The sequence below is a fragment of the Sturnus vulgaris genome, chromosome 3 (genome assembly GCF_052056855.1).
Source record: "Sturnus vulgaris isolate bStuVul1 chromosome 3, bStuVul1.hap1, whole genome shotgun sequence".
Classification (NCBI taxonomy): Eukaryota; Metazoa; Chordata; class Aves; order Passeriformes; family Sturnidae; genus Sturnus; species Sturnus vulgaris.
The window spans coordinates 40,990,397-41,009,821 of NC_142245.1; the positions used below are offsets into that span (position 1 = coordinate 40,990,397).

Here is a 19,425-nt window from a genome sequence, read left to right on the forward strand (position 1 = left end):
TTTGTTTGTATTAATAGGGAGATGATCACTCTATGTCCTTTCCAGCTGAACTATTCTACACTGTTTTGTCTTTTAACACTCAAGAGAAGTATTGAAATGTGAACTCTGGATCCAGTCCTCCTCTAGTCTAGGGTTGTTCCCTGCAGCAATCCCATGAAAATTCTGTTTTCTCAGAATAACATGAAGTGTAAACTGTAAACTAGTGTTTCTGTAAACTAGAGTGGGAGAACAAGAACTGGAGAGAAAAATTATTTTAAGGAATTTTTTTTTTTAACTTCATGAGGCAGAGGATCCTCATTTAACTGAAGCTGAAGAGCACAGCTGAATCAAATAAAAATTGAAAGAAGACTTGCCTATTCTTTTACCATGGGAGCAGGCAATTAAAGGAAAATGCAATGGAACTAACATTTATGGAAGTTTGCACTGTGAGCATAAGCACCTAAGAGTGCAAGCAAATATTAATACAGTGGTTGAATATATCTCTGTAACCCTGATGGGCAACAATACAGGAAATGCTCTAGGCAATGTCTATGTAAAACCCACATCAATTGCTTGTATCAGTTAAAAAAACAGAGATACATTTAAATTAGTGCTAGTTTGTGAGCAGGCCTTTGATTGAATTCCATTTGCATTTCATAGAGAAAAACCAAAGCTTTCTGGGCCTGTTTCTTCATAGAGTTGCACCCAGGCAGCTGACTATAGACTTGCATTGCATAGGTTATCATTATAGAGTGGCTCAGTATGATAATTATTTGCAGCTCCTTGTGTGACTAGAAATATATTCCTAAAATGCAGAATACTAGGAGGAAGGAAAGCCAGCATCCAGAAGCCAATCTGTGTGTGTGCCCTGTTCCCCTCTTGCTTTTCCTTCCCCACTCCTCTCCTGGGACCACAGCTAAGCTGCTCCAGGCTGGACATGCCAACAGGAGCCAACTTATTGCAATCATAAACTTATGGCCTGAATTTTCTATTTTCCATAGAGCATTACTGTTCTAAAAATACCTCGACTGCTCTTCATTTGCTTGTCTTTTGTCGGGCCAGTATTATAGCCTGAAAGGCTCAGTGGTTTTCAAATAATTTCCAAGTGGCCTTTTCCCCTTTTCATGCATTAAAGGCTGCCCCTTGGTTTCTCCACTTTACTTTTCTCTCACCTGTTTGTGAACAATCACTTCAGCCTCAGCCAAGCACACAGAAACAAGCCCTGAGCCAAGGCATATTTGCCTTGGCTCAGGCAAACAGGGTCTGTGTGGCCACCCTTGGCCCGGGGCAGGATGAAAGGGCATCCAGGCCCCCTCACGGTTTGGTGACACCCCAGACAGCCCTCCCTTCCTTTGGGAACAATTACAGAGAGGCACCCAAAAGTGGCTACAAATAAACCTCTTTCCGTGAGCTGAGAGAAGCTGCTTTCTTACTCGGGACCTGTTTTCTGCTGTCACTTACACTGGTGGGACCCCAGGGTGCTGTCATGGAGGGAAATCACCCAGGATTTTCTCTGGGTGCATGACCTGCCTTCCTGGCAACTAATCCAGACTAGGCAGTAGTTCACATGTGGTTTTATCTCAAATAAAGAATGAGAACTATTATACTATTATACTATACTATACTATGTGTTTTCTCTTTTGCTCTGTTAATGGGTAATTTCAACTTTCTTTCATGCTTTCCTTGCCAGTTCTGCACACTGCACAACAGTTAATCTAAATCCTCCTAAAGACATCAGCTGGAGGCTGAATTCTATGGAAAAGTAATTTTGAGAATGGATGAAGTTTATAGAGACAAGTTTGCCCGGACAGTAAAGGTGGAAATGAACATGCTTTTAATGGCAGTGGAATAAATCTGTTCCAGTAAATCATGGGTGCCAAGCCTTCCTGTCAGCCTACACAAAAGCATGAAGCAGCCCTGAGCCCTCCTCCTCTGCAGGATCCTCTCATCACAGAGGTTCACTGCAAGCTACTCCTGGCTCCAGCTTGGAGAATATAGCTGTCAGGTGCAAAGAGAGAAAGCAGAGTGAAATTTGCTTATCCAAGCCCTTTTCCAGCCTACAGCCAAAAGATACTGTCTGCTATAGTCCAGTATATACTGTGGGCCAAGGGCAAGAACTCCACATTATGTATGCACATTATGTATGCACACAGCACTTTTCACTCTAGTCTCACTGGAAGGAGAGGGACTGGGTCTTAAACTGGACAGGAGGCTGAAGCCCTCTTTTGATCAAAAGAAAAGCATTTATCATATCAAATCAGTCATCTCTTCCTCTCACATTAGAAGCCATCTTAAAAGCCTCAGCCTTATCGCTTAAATCCTTTAAGTCAAATCTAGCTTGCCACCTGCATCCTTGCCACAGGAGGAATGTGCAGCCTGACAATGACATCAGCTGCAAGGGACCCAGCTGAAGCTGTCCAAGGGAGAGCTGGGCATTGGCAGGCCCATTCTTCACCACTGGAGATGAGGACATCAGACACGTGTGGGGGCTCTGCCCCTTCTGTGGCATGGGGCCAAAGCTTGTACCTTCTCCCTTGAGCCAAAACAGAAAGCAACCCATGCATTATGGGTGAGTGATGGGGAGGAGAAAAGTCCTTTACACAAACATTACTAAAATTGCTGATGATGTTACATTGTCTATGTGATGAATATACTACAAGTCTGGAGAGTGGGGAAAAGTGGTTCTGATGATAAGTTACTTGAGTGTTTGGTGTCAGCCTTTCTGAGAGGAGGAAAAAAGGTGTCTCATGTCACAATATCAAATGGAGAATCACTTAAGAGCACCTGCCTCATGTTAAGGAAACCAAAAAAGGTAATTTCAATAAAATTAAACTAAACGATTATTAAAGTTTCGTCTCAAAACACTCCCTAGCCATTTTCTTCTTTTTCTCTTTCAAGCCCAATAACCTTCCTTGAAAGAAAAATGATTTTCTGATTCCTGTTCCATCACTAGAATCATAGGGATAATAATGTTGGAAAATAAAAGGAGAGAAATAATTTCAAAATCTCATCTTCTTAATTTATTGCAAAATGGTCTTAGAAGACTGGATAGACCACTCCTCATTTATATAACTTTATTTCTTATAACTCGTATAACTTCTTACATATTTCTTTAACTTGCAGTGATACTGCCAGAATTTACAAATGCTAAGTTTTTCCAAATGGTTCAAAAGTTAGGGGTCAGATAATACACTTTTTGTATTTACAAATTAAACTTTAAGCCATATTGTCAAATGTACAATGTACAATAATGTCAAATGATAAAGTCTTAGTTTCCTACTCTGTAATCCTCCCCCCAAAAAAACATACTTCTCTTTTCTTTCAAACTCTTTCATTGTCTAGGTTATCATTTGGTAACTCTAAATTTATAAAAGACAATAAATTAAAAATTCTAATATGGAACTGTGTCCTTATGATGTGTGTTATATTGCAAATATGGCAATTAATACAGCAACTTATACACGCAGAACAGGTAAATTCAAGGACAAAGTGACCACAGATATACCTATGCACAATAAAAAATATCTGGATTTAAGATTAGAAGAGAGCAAGGGTCACCACATTTTTCATTGCTGTAAAAAAAAAGGATGCTATTTTTGTCCCTTGCAATACAAATGAGCTTAGTAGGCCCAACATGTGAAATACCTTCCGGACAGAACTGACTTTATGAAAAGATAGATGGATGGAACCACTGAGTTCATAATCATACGACCACTCTTGACTTCTCTCCAGAGCATGTACTACTTAGGAAAAGAATGCAAACTGCAAATTAAAGCCTCCCTTATCCCCAGCAACCTGAGTGTCTGGCCCAAGAAATACTGCTAAGTCTGGCAGAGCGGGGGAGCGATGTGTGCATCGCACGGAGGTGTGAGGAACGCGGCCACCCCGGCTCATCTCGCGGGGCACAGCTGCAGGGGCAACTGTACACAAAGAGGGGAAACAACTGGCTTTGAGGGGAGGAGGTGAGAAGGGGCCTAAAAAATGGGAGATGCTTTGGTTTCCTTCATATCCTCCTGCTATTTCAGCCAAGCATTTTTCATTGCCGACCTATATGAGAAGTGGTTTCTTACCAAAATAGTTTTCAGATGTCAGAATGAGTCCCTTTGATTAATGTAATTAAAACTGGGTGTGCTACTGAGTATTTTCAAGCATTCTTCATCAGCATCCTTTAAACCTGCCCTTTTTGCATTTTCAGTTTACAGCACTTTTGCACAGGGACATAATGTGCTGCAAGGGAAGGTGTTCTAGCAAGACTGGGGCAAACACCAGCGAAGTTTCTTCTAAGCATTTTCACCCTCCTTATCTCTGTGTCATTCTTCAACTTACACACCCCCAAACATTCTCACTGTCTTCATGCCACTTAGTTTCTGTGGGGAACATCAAAAACCTGGATACCTTGACCAAAATTCTTTCCTTTAGCTCTTTGGCTTCCCCCTTAGCAGAAGCAGCAGGTCCCTGAATCGAGCACAGAACTTCCCTAGCCTAAAACCACTGTCCAAATAATTAATATTTCTCTCCTCCAAATTTCCATAGTCCCTTTCCCCCTTTTGCTACTCCCAATGTATGCAGGCGTACACGAGTTCCCTCTAAAATTTACAGTAAAATGAAAGGATCATCCCAAGCCCTCCAAGAAAAACACAAGGGTGTTAAACTTCATTCTTCACGACTGTGAAGTTACAAAGAGCTGAGACACTAGATGAGCATGTTCCCAAACCTAGGGCCAAGTTTAAGCCTTGCCAGGCAGCCATCTGGCTGAAGAATACTGCAGGGAAGGCAAGGAGCAATTCCACCACCATGGGGCACAACTACTCTAGCAAAACCACAGTAAGCCACAGCTTGACAGAAGAAGAAAGAAGAAATTCTGTTCCGCTGGAAAAATGTTTCTTTTCAGGGAACATCTATCAGTGAAAGAATTCTTTTGCCTTTGTAAAAGCATTTTGACCACAAGGAATGAGGCAGCAGGTTTCCTATCACAGCAGATCATGGCAGCTGCCTCCACTGCTGTCCTGTACATGTGCAGCTTGGGGAGGAATGACTTTGGATGGCACAACACCACTCTGAGTAGCACTGTTTGAAAGCACAAGGGTTCTGTTTAACTATAACATAAGTTGCTTGCCTTTTTCAGCTGCTCACATCCTTTGCTTAGAGAAACCAGGGCCAGCTGCTCCAAAATGGATCTTACAAAGGCACCAGAAGGCAAACTTTTGGAAGACACCACTCTAAAGTCAAAGAAAAACCATAATCAGAATTTTACTGGCAACATATGAAAGAAATCAAAATGGTTCCATTTTAACAGTTTTCCAACACTTGGGTACTCAATTTGTAGAATAGCATTTATCTCTATTTTTTTAGCATCACAGTACTCCTATATTTGTGTAAGATATTTTATACTATAGGCAGAGTAATCTGTGCTCCAGATTGACTGAAGGCAATTGAAACACCTCTATAGAAATCTAGGGAATAGTTTTAATCAACTAATACTGCTTTCCCTTATTTCATATATCTAGTAGCTGTAATTCAACAGTCAAATTCAGATTAATGGAAGACCTGCAGTAAACTTCTTTCAATGACTTTTAAGAGGATCAAAATGAGCAAGTGATACATAAATTATCAAAACCAAAAGTCAAAGTATTTCTCGCCCTAACCCAAAGAAAAATGTCCTTGAATAATCATGCTGTAGTTTTCATGACAGTCAGTCATGAAAACCACTTATTCACATGTTGGGCAAATTAATCAGACTCTCTACATATTCTGGCAGAGAGGCTTCTTTTTTATTTAAATAATTGAAAAATTACTTTCGATTCTAGTGTTTCACATGTCTTTTCAAAAAGTAGTCCAGTTTTCCTTTTTCTAGAGACTGGGAACTGTGAGAGAAGAATTGCACTAAAGAGACAACACCATATTACTGTGCTTGATTCTCAAGTGACACAAATGAGCACTGATCCATTGATGTTAATGAGTTACACACTCCCACAACACTTAAAGATCTGGCTTCTTTTCTTGCTGCCTTCTTGCTGTCACTTTTTGCAATCAGTTTTGGTTTGGGGCTTCCTTTCCTTCCTCCCCCCAGCTAAACTGCCGAAATATTCAGCTATGACCAAGTGTGTAAGAAACTCAAGTTTTTGATTTTATATCCTCAGGTTTTCTTTTGAGATGTTAACTATTACAGCCCAGCAGAAACAGCAGCCTAAAGTCTTCACAGTCCTGTTGGTTGTGCAGTTTATTCTTTAGCCTTACAGTCTGAGAAAGAGGATATGAAAATACTAGATTAGTTAATACTCAAACCCAAGAACAAATCAAAGAGAATAAATACCTTGCTAAATCTTAGAATATGCTCTAGAAATATAATTAGGAATGAGAATACCCTAAAATATACTGAACTGGGGACAAATCTGTTTATTCCTCCTTTGCTGTTTTCTGAGCATCATCTTTCCACTCAGAGGAATGCAGCACTTTTTTCTTACTGTTCAAGATCCTTCAGGAATTACTGATAAGGGCTCCCACAGCCTGCAAAGTGGAAAATCTGCCTGGCTATATGTTAAGGATATGTTGAAATCATCTTCCTTCCTCCTCTCTCCAGCACCTAGGTCAGCACAGAATATTAAATATTTGGAACTCTGTACCTAAATCCTGGTTGTCTACACTGTGTAAAGTTTCCTTCAGATCTAAGTAGCTTCCAAACTCCATGCCTGCTAAAGGAGAGCTCCAGCCAGCGTTATTTAGGTTGGTAACACCAAATAGCATGAGGTAATACTCTGTGGACAGTGCACCTGCAAGGTGTATGAGCCAAGTGCACACGGGAGGGATACGCAGGTGAAACAGCTGAAATTAGAGTCAGTGGTAATCAAGGAATTCGATTTATGTCCCCAGACAAAGTGCTCTGCACTTCAATGAGAGCTTCTCCCACATTGTCTTGTCTGCCTCTGAGGCATCCCAAACGCTGTCTGAAACCTGCTAGAGACCTGGCTCTCAAACACAGCCTGATCACAAACTGATTCAGGTCTTTGCAACCATGCTATGTTTCTGTGTATCAAACTGCCCACCCCTGTGAACAGAGGACAAACACCTAAACATTCTTACAGTGATAATTAATTGCTAAATTGGGACACAGGTATTTTTTTCTCTCAAGTCTGTGTTGTTCTCTAGGATTACTGAAACTAAATTTCCCTTGACACCACTCAAAAGAAACCCCAACACCACAACCCAGCATAGGAGAAGCAGAGGATTTAAGATTATAGGATTAGGATGTTTTTACTATTCTAATTCCTTCTTCATGAGTAATGTGTATATGTGGATATTCACCACAAACTATTCACTGTCCTAGTTAAAAACGGCAGTTTCACTCCTTTTTCCCAGCGGGGAGGTGTTCACACCATAGCTGAAACTAACAGGGAAACCAAGAACAGGATAAGCAAAGAGTCTGAGACACTGACCTGGATAGTTTTCTTTTAGTCCCTTTGGATTAGAAGAAAACAACAACAACAACAACAACAAAACCCCACTAAACCAGACAGCAGCTGTATCACATACAGAAAGGGGATTATTCTGTAAAAAAGTTCTGAGCGTTCAAGGTTTCATTCTTCTTCATCTTCGACAGACATCCCACAAAATAATGAGATTTATAAGAGAAACGGTCATTTTAGGAAAACAGATGCTTATAAATAAACCAGTGTTATCTGAATTATTTTTCAAATGTTCAATCATGCAAAGCTTTGCAGTAGGCAAAAGACATGGTTATTGCATAATTTTTCAAAATAATAAATATATATTGCATATAATATATAATTTATTATATATTATATGTAAATAATGTCTTGAAAAAAATCTGTTGATCTGTTGCCTTTTCAAATTGAAAAACAATATTCACAGAAAATGTAACTTTAGAAGCCAAAGAGGACTAAGGAACAGTCTCAAGTACAAGACAATTTGCAGTGTGGCAGTTGATGTCCAAGGATGTCCACTTAAAAGCAAAATAAAGTTTTGGTCAGTATTTTTTTTTCCTTCCAGTAGCTGGGAAACAAAGCACAAAACAAATGACAAGTAAACATTCAGCCACAGGAAGCCATTAACAACAGTGGGCACCAATTAGGGCCCAGCAGGTATCCTTTACACCGCCTGGTGCTCTAGCTCCTCCTCAAATACTTTGGCATAACACTCACAAACTCAGGCTTAGGAAACAACAGGCTGTTTCATTTACTCTGCAATTTGTAGCCACATATTCCTGCTGATAGGCCCATAAACCTGTTTGTAGTCTTCTTCTGTTTCCCTTCAAGTTTGTGTCATTAGAAACTACAATTACTGTCTGTCCAAAGAGAATACTCTTCAGGAAAGAAAATAAAATTGAGATACTGTGATCCTTTTCCTCTTTGTCTCTCTCTCACTCCTTTTCAACTTTTCTTTTGGAGGAGAATGCATAACACAATGGCTGATGTCAGGCAAATGGGCTCACTGAGAAAAATATGTGTGAATTCTCAGATTTTTGCAACAAGGACATGAATTTTTCAAATCACACATTTTCTAGTAGAACAGAGTGAAAAGCACATTGTTATCAAAAGTAAGTCAAAGTTTGCAAGAATTAAAATAGAGCAAAAAATATATTCTACTTCAGCCAAAACCACTGCACAAAATACATGCAGTTTTGAGATCCTTATATCAACTGTAAAATATTTTGTATCTCCTGTCCAAAAAAACCTCAATAAATTACCCAAGCCTTTTAAGGTCACTCATGGATTCTTCCTTACTTCTTCCCTTAGGAAGCACATAGTTTTATGTGACACAAAAGGATATTCTCATCTTTACATTGAGATTGTAAAATAGAAAATAACAAAGCAGGTTGCAATCCACCAAACTAAGGTTTTACCAGCTTGTCACTGTTTCTCTGAAATGTAAAAGTACTTTCATGGCATTATAGCACTGCAAAAAGCAGAGGAAAGTCAGAGTGCAGCCCAGACAACTGAGAGATCTTCTTAGTGAGTGTCACGATATAAAACAATATGGGTGAAACAACCCATTCAACTCCACTTTTTTGTCTTACAGCCATCCACAGCCAGGGTGCTCTCATGTGCCATCTCTGTTTCTATCATCACTGCTAAATGCAAGTTAACCAAAACATCATCAGTTGATAGTTTCTTGATGTTTTTTGGCATTACAAGACAACAAAGAAAGCAGATTAAAACCGTGCTAATTCAGAAGTCTCCATGTTTCTCTTTGATTTTCCTTCATTTTAAATTATCTTCTCTACTGTTTTTCGTCATTTAAAAAAAAATCAAAGCAAACATCAGCAAACGAGTCGTTTACTTTCCAATTGCACTAAATGTTAATCCCCACTGTCTTTTGGCAAAAGTGTGCTCAGTTACCCATCTCTTTGCTCCCTCCACTGCTTCTGCTGAGAGTTCTCACTGAAGCTCCCTGCTCCTGCTCCTGCAGCAGCATGACAGAGCTGTGCAGCCTCTGCATGCAACAGCCCCCACAACCAGTGCTCAAAGTCATCTGGCACAGAGAGAAAAACTCTACAGCAGAATTCCCAGAACCCCTATCCCATGAGTTTTGAGGAATAACCAGATATATACCTCGTGTCATGTGTCTCGGTACTGCCCTACAGGTGTGTGCTATAGAAATGTCCTCATCATGCCCAGATATTGGCAGCCTAGAATCCAGAGAGATCATTGGCAAACGACCCACAGTCCTTGTGTGTCCCCAGAGCTCACCTGTCCAGTGCTTATGTCATGGGAAGTGTCTAGGAGCCACTGCATCAGCCCTGGCTCCTCACTGCTGCTGCTTGGCAGCTTGGCACCCCAAGGAGACCAAGTGGCCACCAAGGTAGAGGAATTCAGTATCTGTCTGATTCCTCTTGGCTCAGAAGGGAACCAAATGCTGGAGGCTCCACATCATTGTTTCCTGGCATGCTGGGACAGGAGCACTGTGTGACAGAAGTGAGTGAAACAATCCAGGCACTGATATTCCTCAGCAATACAGAAAAACGACTCGTGAGGAAGCCTGAGTACAGGAGGCCAAACCAGCTTGCCCATTTCCACAGATCTAGATTTATCAAAGAGCTGGACTCAGTGGGCTCTGCTGATGTGCTGATCTGTGCATACATGTGAACTCAAACATCCTCCTCCACAGCTAAAAGACTACGACTATTGTGGACATTCACAGAATTTTCAGAATGAGGTTTATTTATTCCATTTGAGATTAGCCTGGCCTTTCCCAGGTACCAGACTGGTTGGGGACTTTCACTCATTACAATGAGAGCTTCCCTGTTCCTCTGTGTGAAACGAGCAGTTGTGCCTGTGCAACTTACCTGCATACACAAATTTCGGTTTTGTCTTGATACTTCTCAGAAAGAAACTTGGGACACAAAATAACATACCTAAATACTGTATGCATCTAAGTGCACACAAATCCATACACAAAACAGCAACTAATAAGAAAGGTGTTACTTGCACGAAATAAGATACTTGCATATAAATAAGCTACCCTTTCAGCACTAAGAATATATCTTTGAAAACTACATCTTATACTCTAAGGTTAAGAGAGGTAGTGCCCCTGCTCTTCAGCCACCTAGAAATCAGGTGGCTCGTCCAAGCCAGTCATCTAGGCTCCTTCTGTAGTCAAGCAAGAGAGATAAGTGTCTCCAGATTGCCATTTATCCCATTCTAGGATAGGTGAGTAAAACAGGTGAGATGAATCCCTGGCATGGTATCTGCTGAGGAATTACTTCCTAGATTACTCCCTTAGGAGAGATACTTAACTTTTAGCAGCTAATGTTGAGAGGAATCCCATGCTACAAGATTAGGGAGGATTATAAAGATTCACACACTTGTGAAAATTCCCATTATATTGAGCTTACAAAGAAAGCCAAAATTTAAATTTCCCATGCAAACAAAGCCATCTTACGCTCTCCATTCAAACTGTAGATCACTGTATCTATTATAGTCAGAGATTTGTGGAAGTTTTGGGTGTTTTTGTAAAGAAATAATGCAGTTCTATTTTCCCAAGAAAATTAGGTTCACGTTCTGAATATTAAGAAACTGTCTGCTCTAAACCTGTTAGCCATTTAAATATGACAGGTATATAAAAAAACTTGAAACACTTAGTGGGAGCATGTTACTACGTAAAGGATAGATCTGTCAGTGCTGCCAAAGAGGAAAGGTGGAACATGTCATCACTCCTGAGATCAGAAATGAAACTTAACCCAGAGAAGGAACTTGTTTAGCTCACTGCTTCCATTCACCTGACACTGCAGTGTCAATTAGAGACAACAGTTTTCCCACATCTGCTGCTCTTCAGGAGTTCAAGGTTCTATTTAGGTTTTGCACAACATCCATGCAAAAGTAAAACCAGCTCCCATCTGGTATTTCTCAATGGTGCCTCCTGCACTACTGGAACCAGTGGCACCATTTCTTTTTTTCCATGTGTTAACTGCCTATAAATGTAACTCATTTCACATAGGCAAATATCCCAGAACTAAAACCTGCTCAGCACAACTGGGCCACAGTTTGCAAGTTCTTTTAAACTACAAATAGTTACATTAAATAGGGGAAAATACTTAATACTTTGATGAGATTCACACCTGGCATTCTTGCAGGGCTAACTCTCAAAGAAATTGAAAAATTCAGGCTCATATTAGTAACATGTATAATCTTCAGTCACAGTTTTTCCCTGCATGGAAAAACTTATTCAGGGCTACTTCACAAGCCCTGAATAAACTAAGCTCAGAAATAGGTTGAGAAAGGGGCAGACATTGTGTTTACTGTCTTTCTCTGTTCATTTTCTACTGTCACCCCCTTTAGGATTTTCCCTTCTCATGTCAATTATTTACAAAATGGGGAGAAAGCATAAAGATACGATTAAATGACATTATGATTAAAAGTGGCTCTAAATTCTAGAAGGCAGAGCCCGATGCCAGAAAGCAAGTACAACAAAGACATGAGATCTGCCTTTCTCTGCATTGCTGTGGCCAGTTGAAAAGATTCACAGCTATCTATCACTAATATATTGATATTCAGGAGTTGAAAAGCAACTGTCAGAGTCACAACTGAAACGTCAGCCTACATACAGTCATTGACATCTTGTGTTCCTTCACATAGAACTATAACCCTGTCATGCTAACAGTCCCATGGGAATCCAAAATGGGTGAGGAGGGGAGCAAAAGCTTTCTTTTCCTTTCCTAGTTACTTTACAACCAGTTCACCTGTCTTGTCCCGGAGTCTGGTGCTGCATTGCAGTGCTGCAAGCACTGGGAAGGCTGGAGAGGTGTGAAAGGACCATAAAACAGAAACACCAGGAGACACCATGGAGATGATCAGGTCACACACTGCAGTTTTACAGCCCCAGTCTGCAGCCACCCTAGCTCACAGACAGGCAAAGCCTGGCCTTCTGCAGGCAGTGAGAGGAGCAGAGCAGTGGCTCTGCTGGATACACCCACTTGCTCCCACTCTCCATAACCCATCTCATATGTCCATCCCCAAGCAGAGCAGCTGTGAGATTTGAGTTCACAAAGGGGGTGAATTTGAGGCATTAAAGCATGTCTTGGTGCATTGCTTCACTGCAGAAGTACTTTATGGGGCTTTTCTTGTACTACCTGCTACATCCAACAGAAAAAGAGATGTAGGTCCTCTGTTAGATGAGATTCCAGCTCTCAGTTTCTCCTGCAGTCACTTTCCCCCTCTTCCTCTTCAATATTCTCCAAATAATTTTCTTCTGAAGAAAGCATCTAAAAAAAATTCTAAAATTACCATCCTTTAGTCCTACACACTTTCATTTTTTAATACAGTCTAGTATAACCAAGCCTGAAGTATTTAGGTTATTTTTATTTTTTTTCTCAAAATAAATAGCTGCCGGGATTAAAAATCACTATTAAAAATAGTGATTATCTGCTAATATACAAATTAATTGCATACCCAAGCTGAAGATTTTAAGTTTTACAGACTTCATCAGTACAAATGACTCAAGAGGACCAGGAGTTTCACACCCCATAAGATGCATTACAGGCAATTTAAGATTAATGAAACAGAATCTGGGAGCACATCTCTGTCCACATCTGCATTAGCACAGCACAGAACGGAGGAAGCTGAACCTGCAGAATGAAAGTCAGCACTGAGGACCCAGCACCCACCCAGGTTTTTTTTAACTCTGAGCTACCTCAGCTACCTCTAGTATGGAACTGTGAACCAGAACACCCACTGGCAGCTGGCACACACAAGGCAAAGCATGTCCATGCGTGCATCCATGCATCCATCCATCCATCCATCCTCAGCCTCACTTCCCAATGTGAGCCTCCAAGAGCCAACAGGGAGCAGCTGGAGGCTCACTTCAAAGTAGGTCTGAGGTAATTAGCTCTAAAAGCTTTTGCTACATGAATATTAATAGTAATATTTTAATGTATCTCAGGTATTTCCAATTTAAAATGGTTGGGATAAAGCCAATTTAAAGTTTATCAGCAACCATGGTCACTTAATTAAATATGCTTGTTTTCATCACCACTGCTGTTTTCCTGCTCTATACCCAAAAAACCCATGGCACACCATAGCCATGCAGACTTGCCTACAAATGAACATGAGGGAAATTAGACATCTACAGGCCTTTACAACAAAAGAGCTGAGCTATTAATTTCTAAAAGTGTAGTCTCCCTCACAGGTAGATCTTGGGCAGAAAAGAAATTGTTCATTTTTATTTTTTAATCTAATTTCCATACTTATATTAAATCCATATATATAACTCTCTGTGGAAAACATACAATTTAAACAAGCTTAAGACCCTAGAAGAGAAGAAAACTTGAGCTGTTGTTTCTTTTTAGGCTTCAAGGTCCACATGACACATTTGACAAGGCTACAAAAGTTCTACCATTTTTTGTGTGCAGGCCCAGGTAGAGGTCTGCATTTTCCAGCCACCCATGTGTTTATTTGACATAACATATAATGGGAAATAATGCTGTGGAAGCCACGAGCAATAATGTGTGAGGCACTCCTGTAAAAAGAAGCATTAACATACTTTGACAAATTGTTATGACAGCTTAGTAATTGGATACAGCAACTTTTCCAGACCTATTGGCACATGAGTGTGGGAAGAGCTTGCCTGGAGGCTGCTGGTTCTGCAGGACAGTAGCTGCAGGCAATTCAGGGCACACTTTCACTGGCAGCCGCAGGTCAGGAAAATAAAGGGAAAAAAATACTTCGGAAAAAAAGTCTCAAAAAAGAAAATATGAAAGTAGACTTTTGATGGTTTGAGCAACATAAAGCTACTTAAAACTGTTTGAACTGTTATATAAGAGTTATTTAAAGAATGTAAATAGCTGGTTTGATTTTAAAAGCACTTCAGGTTTTCTTAACTCTCAAGCTTGAACAAAATCACCTAAGTTTTTTTTTAACAATTCCTAACAGTTCATGAGGCACATTTGAGACTAGGCACCAGACAAAAGGGTGCATGCAAAGATCTATCCTATTCCTTCCCCACCTGCAACTCTCAGCTCTTGCTCAAACTGAACACTGAATTTTAAACTTGTGCAAAACTTTTATTTCAGTTTTGTGTGACTTACATCAATTCGGTCTAAATCCACTGCTTACTAACACAAGCTAAACAGATAGAATTCTAAATTACAATGACTGTTAAAGACAAGGATTTTCCACTGCAATATCTAAGTCAGTATGAAATTGACCCTAGTTTTAAAGATAATTTTGTAGTATGCATAAAGCCCTAAAGTACTCAAAAACAAGTATGCTACTATTGTTAATATAAATAAAACAAAACTTGCAACACGGCTTGTAGCCTTGTAAAAAGGCTACAAGAGCGGCCTTTGTAGCCTTTTCTTAATAAGATTTTGATAAAATACAAGTGAAAATACTCTTTGCTCAGCATTTCCCTAATCTTTACCTATAAAGAAGAAAAGGCACAGATGGGTCAATACTTTTCAAATCGATTGATACTTTACACAAGACAAAATTAAGATTCATATGTCATGATTAAAGCAATTCTCTCCCAATAGTGACTGTGTTACTCCAAAAATAATTCAATGCAGTATTCCCCTGCTAAGTATGGAGAAAAGTGTTTCCTTTAGAAGAGGAAATTCTCTTAAGGAAGTTGTTTTAAGCTAAATAAAAGTTCAGGATGAAGCCAGCAAAAGGTGTGAAGGATTTCTCTTTGATTTCCCAGCTTGTGTATTTGGGCTCAGACACAGACTACATTTTATGCACATATTAATAGGATGCTAATAAGTCTACAACTCTACTTTGACAGGGACCTGTAGAGACAACCTGATATGTGGCACCAGATATAATAGCTGTCCTAAGCAGGAGATTTATTTCCCTCTCACACAGGGGGTGAATCAGACAACATATTTTTTAATTGCAAGTTCAGGTGAAAATGTCTTGCAAAGTTAGGCTGCTGTTTTTGTTGTAATGTTTCTCAGTTAAAGTAAACCTTCAAAAGGTGGAAATAGAACCCAAGCCTTTGAGACTAACTAGAAGCAGCTTTTGCTCTTCACTGGTAACCTTACCTTGCAAAATGAGGCCACTCAGTTGCAAACCCTCGTAAATTACCAGGTCATGAAAAAAATCCTGGTATCAAAAGCACAGAAATTGGCAGCATTTATTTCAACAGCTTGCTGCATCCCATGGAAAACTTGGAGAGAGATTCTATCTAGCTGCAAACTGCAGAGATATTTCCTAGTTAAATCTTCTTAAAACAACATTGAAAATTTTATAAAAGCGATAAAAAGAATAATAATTCCTTATTATTTATCCTAATTTCTATTTACCATTTAAAAAATAATCCAGAAATTACATCTATTATGTCTGGTGCCCCATATCCTAAAATTTAACTTAACCACACATTTAAGCAAGGTTTCCATATACTTGCTCCCCCAAACAAATTTTGTTTTCACCATTTCAACTTAGAGAATATTTTCATATTTCTTGAACAACAACAGCAGATTAGGACAAACTTTTTTCATCTTCAGACACTAAAAAAAGGCCTTTTTCTTGAACAGCACATGCAAAATGAAATTTAAAAAATAATAATAATAAAAAAAACCCCTAAAAAATCCCAGAATGCACAGATAATCTTCATTTTAATTTGAGATTAAAATTCTGGAAAATTGCGGTTGTTCTTAACCTGTTGACACAGAAGCTTCTCCCTTTTATTGGCTTTTGCTTTGAAGAAACTTTAAAAAATTATAGCAGCAAGGTTTTTGGTGTTTAAAAAAATTCTACATGGCTTAAGCATTTTACATTTTTAAAAAATATAAAGATAGATATGTATTTTTCAATAAATTTATATTTCCAGTCTGGTCAATTGACCAGCATGTGTGCATACAGATACCAGTAAAATTGTGTGAAATATCTTCTCCTATCCTGGATGATTCTCAGCTTCAAATTTCTTTCTGCCATCTCAAGGCTCTACTGAGAAGGACTTCAGCCATCAACAAAAAGGATGGACAATTGTCACTCATCAGTTGTTCTTATCTGTCATCTTGAAGAAATTAATGCAGACTTTCTATTTCTTACTGTGAAATAAATGAGCATAGTTCTGAAATTACAGAGTAGTTTATTAATTTGGAAGTTGTCTGAATGGGATTCCCCTCCCCTTTCCTGCCATTTCTGCTTAGGGAGCTTCATCTGTTCCTTGACCTTCTCCTCAAGGGAATGGGAAGAGCAGAAGCAAAGTGCTGCCCAAATGACAAAGCTGGGAATCCAGCTTGGAGAAGACAAGTAGGAAGGTCCGGAGCTTCGGGCACCAGCTTCTCTTGCCGAGGGAGGAGGTCTAGGGGATCTCCACAGTGCCTTGAAGGCTGTGCCTTGATGTTCCTGTGTCTGGTTACAGTGACACTGAAAAAATAGCAACCAGTCAAGTAACTACTATTGCCTCTTGGAAAATCTGCTTTGGTTTCCTAGCTGCAGGACTTAAAAAGCCAGGGTCAAACCCTTCATAACCTTCAAAAACCTTCATTAAACCAGAGCTCAGTCTATTGTATTGTTATGCAGGCTGCACACAGATACAAAAGCACACATACATGCTGATGTACCATACTAAACACATATAAATGCACTGCTGGTCACATTCTGTACTGTAGGCTGTGAGATGTGAAGGGCACATGTGCCTGCAGCCCTTGGGCAGCTGTCCTGCAACCCTTTGGGTGCTGTTCAGACAATGCTCCAAAGCCATTTTGTCTTCATGGTTCAAGCATTATCCTTGAATCCAGTAAAGCATTTATGACCCGCTGCTTAGGAGCTTCCTACATGTGTAAAATCAAGCCAGCTTTCTTCCTGTGGCTTACCAAACATCCACATCAACCTTGACAGGCTCTGTTCAAATTCTGACATGTGGCAGCTGTTAAAGGTCACATGGGAGTAACAGAATCCACAGAATGCCTTTTGGGAGAGCTCCAAAATATTTGAACTATTAGGAAACACACATTATCTGAAGGCGATGGCCAGCTCTGCAGTCAAAACTGAAATGAGAGCATTTCTGTGCAAACACAAGTTAATTTTCATCTCTGCTGTCAGGGTCCCAAATATCAGAGTGGCTGCAACAATTCCACCATTGTGGAAATTTGTGAAAGCTCCTCTGGGACACTGTGTGTATCCTACCACCACTAGCCACAACCTGAGTCCTTCTCTGCTGCCTCTCACCAGTTCTGACACCTAAGCAAGCCATCTTCACCCTCATCTTCCTCCCTCCATCAGCCCACTCAGGACTGGTTTGTAGCACAGAACTCTCCCAATGTAAACCACATACAGGGCTCACCCCAAGGTAATAACAAACCATTACTTTTGGGAAAATGAAATGCTGATTTACCCTGAGGTCAATGTGATGAAGTCCGCAAGGAAACTAACCTTGGCAAATTCACTTCACAGCACCTTAAGACAATGCAAGTTTGTTTACTGCCCTGACACAAACTCACACTTTTTTCACCAGTGGAGAAAAAGTTTAGTGTTCCAGAAGAACAACCTTAAAGGAGCAGTACTGGCAACTGTATTATTCTCTCTAGGATAAAGCTAAATAAATTTTTAAAAATAAAGAAAAAGGAAGGAAACCCTAAGATACAACAGCTTAGCTTATTTGATCGGGGACTATTTAGGTTTCAACAACAGTCTTGCTTTTACCTGTATCATGGAACTACATTTTTCCCTTGTGGGCATAGTGGATAAGTGGAACCCACAAATGTAATTTTTTTTTCTGTGACAATCATCCACATTTCAATCTAACATTCAAACAGAAAACCAAATCTTAAATCTATTTAATTGTCTTACTACATCCCACAGATGTTAACCATGTTTTACTCATCTGTGAGCCCCCAAACTACTATGAGCACACAGATAACAATACAAGATTATTCAGGCAGAATAACCCCCAATACAAAACACAAGCACCTGCCCACGATGAGATCACTGAGATCACCACAAAAGTGCTGTCACAGAAATGCTCCTGTGCCATTAAACCCTGAGCCCCACACCACATGGGCTACTCCAACAAGCCAGGCTGCTGAAGGCTGCTGCCAGGATGAGTCAGCCCTCAAAAGTCAGCCAGCAGGCTGGAGAGTTTACCCTGAGGTGAAATGTAAACACTTGTGCCAAGATATGCTCCATTAATAGATGAAAAGCAATAGTACTACCTTTGTGTTTGTTTCTTCCTCTCCTTTCCTAACTAACTTGCAAGCATTTTTTCAGAAATTGGTCTGTTTTTAAATCTATGTTTCAGTATATTGGTTACATAGTTTACATACTGGAAAAATTGCTCTTCAGAAATAGTCTCCAATTCAAGTAACAGCACACAGCTCGATTAACTCATTTATCTACAGAGACTATGGAGTTAAACCGAATTTTCAGCTAAAGACAAAAATGAGGAAGCAAGAATAAGAAAGTAATATATTGCATACATTTAGCTATGTTATACTCTGCAGAGAAACATATTTTAGCAGATATTTAGAGCAGCTGTTTAGACAATCCCACACCACACCCAAGTAAGAGTAAGTTTTCAAAGGAGAAGATGTAGAATAGGGAATGAAAAGTACTGATAGAATAAACTTAAAGAAACCCAAACGAACAAGAACCCAACCAATTAAAAAAAAAAATTACAACAAGCCTGATATTTGGGTTTTCTTGGTTTTGTTTTGGGTTTTTAATAACAACATTGAAAGCAAAAACAAACCCCAAATCCTTCACACCAAACAAAATCTAATAATAAATGTAATGTAATCTTCAAGCCAAACTCTTGTCTTGGCACTCAGGAGTGCTGAGTTTGGATGTGACAGTGTCCAACAGTTTTGTCTGAGGCCGTTCAGGGAAGTACTGCTCACACTGTGCAAACTACTTCTTGTATATTCCCTCAAATATTGAGACCAAAGTTTTTAGAAAGAAAAAAAAAATACTGTAATGGCTTCGGACACCTAGTTAAGCAGCTTATTTCCGAAAAGTGCTGACGACCCAGGAGCTCCCATTCACTTCA

General features: G+C 39.7%; 1 long non-coding RNA gene across 5 annotated transcripts in view; it reads right to left on the reverse strand.

The window, feature by feature from the left end:
• LOC148224301 (uncharacterized) overlaps window positions 1–19,425 on the reverse strand; it is a 75,020-nt gene that overhangs the window by 37,507 nt on the left and 18,088 nt on the right. The window contains exon 1 of one of the 5 annotated variants that reach the window (XR_015802313.1): window positions 12,566–12,675. The exons of the other annotated variants lie outside the window; for them this stretch is intronic. This is a non-coding gene — a long non-coding RNA (uncharacterized LOC148224301). Of the gene's footprint in view, window positions 1–12,565; window positions 12,676–19,425 lie in introns of those variants that run through there. 5 annotated transcript variants of the gene reach the window in all.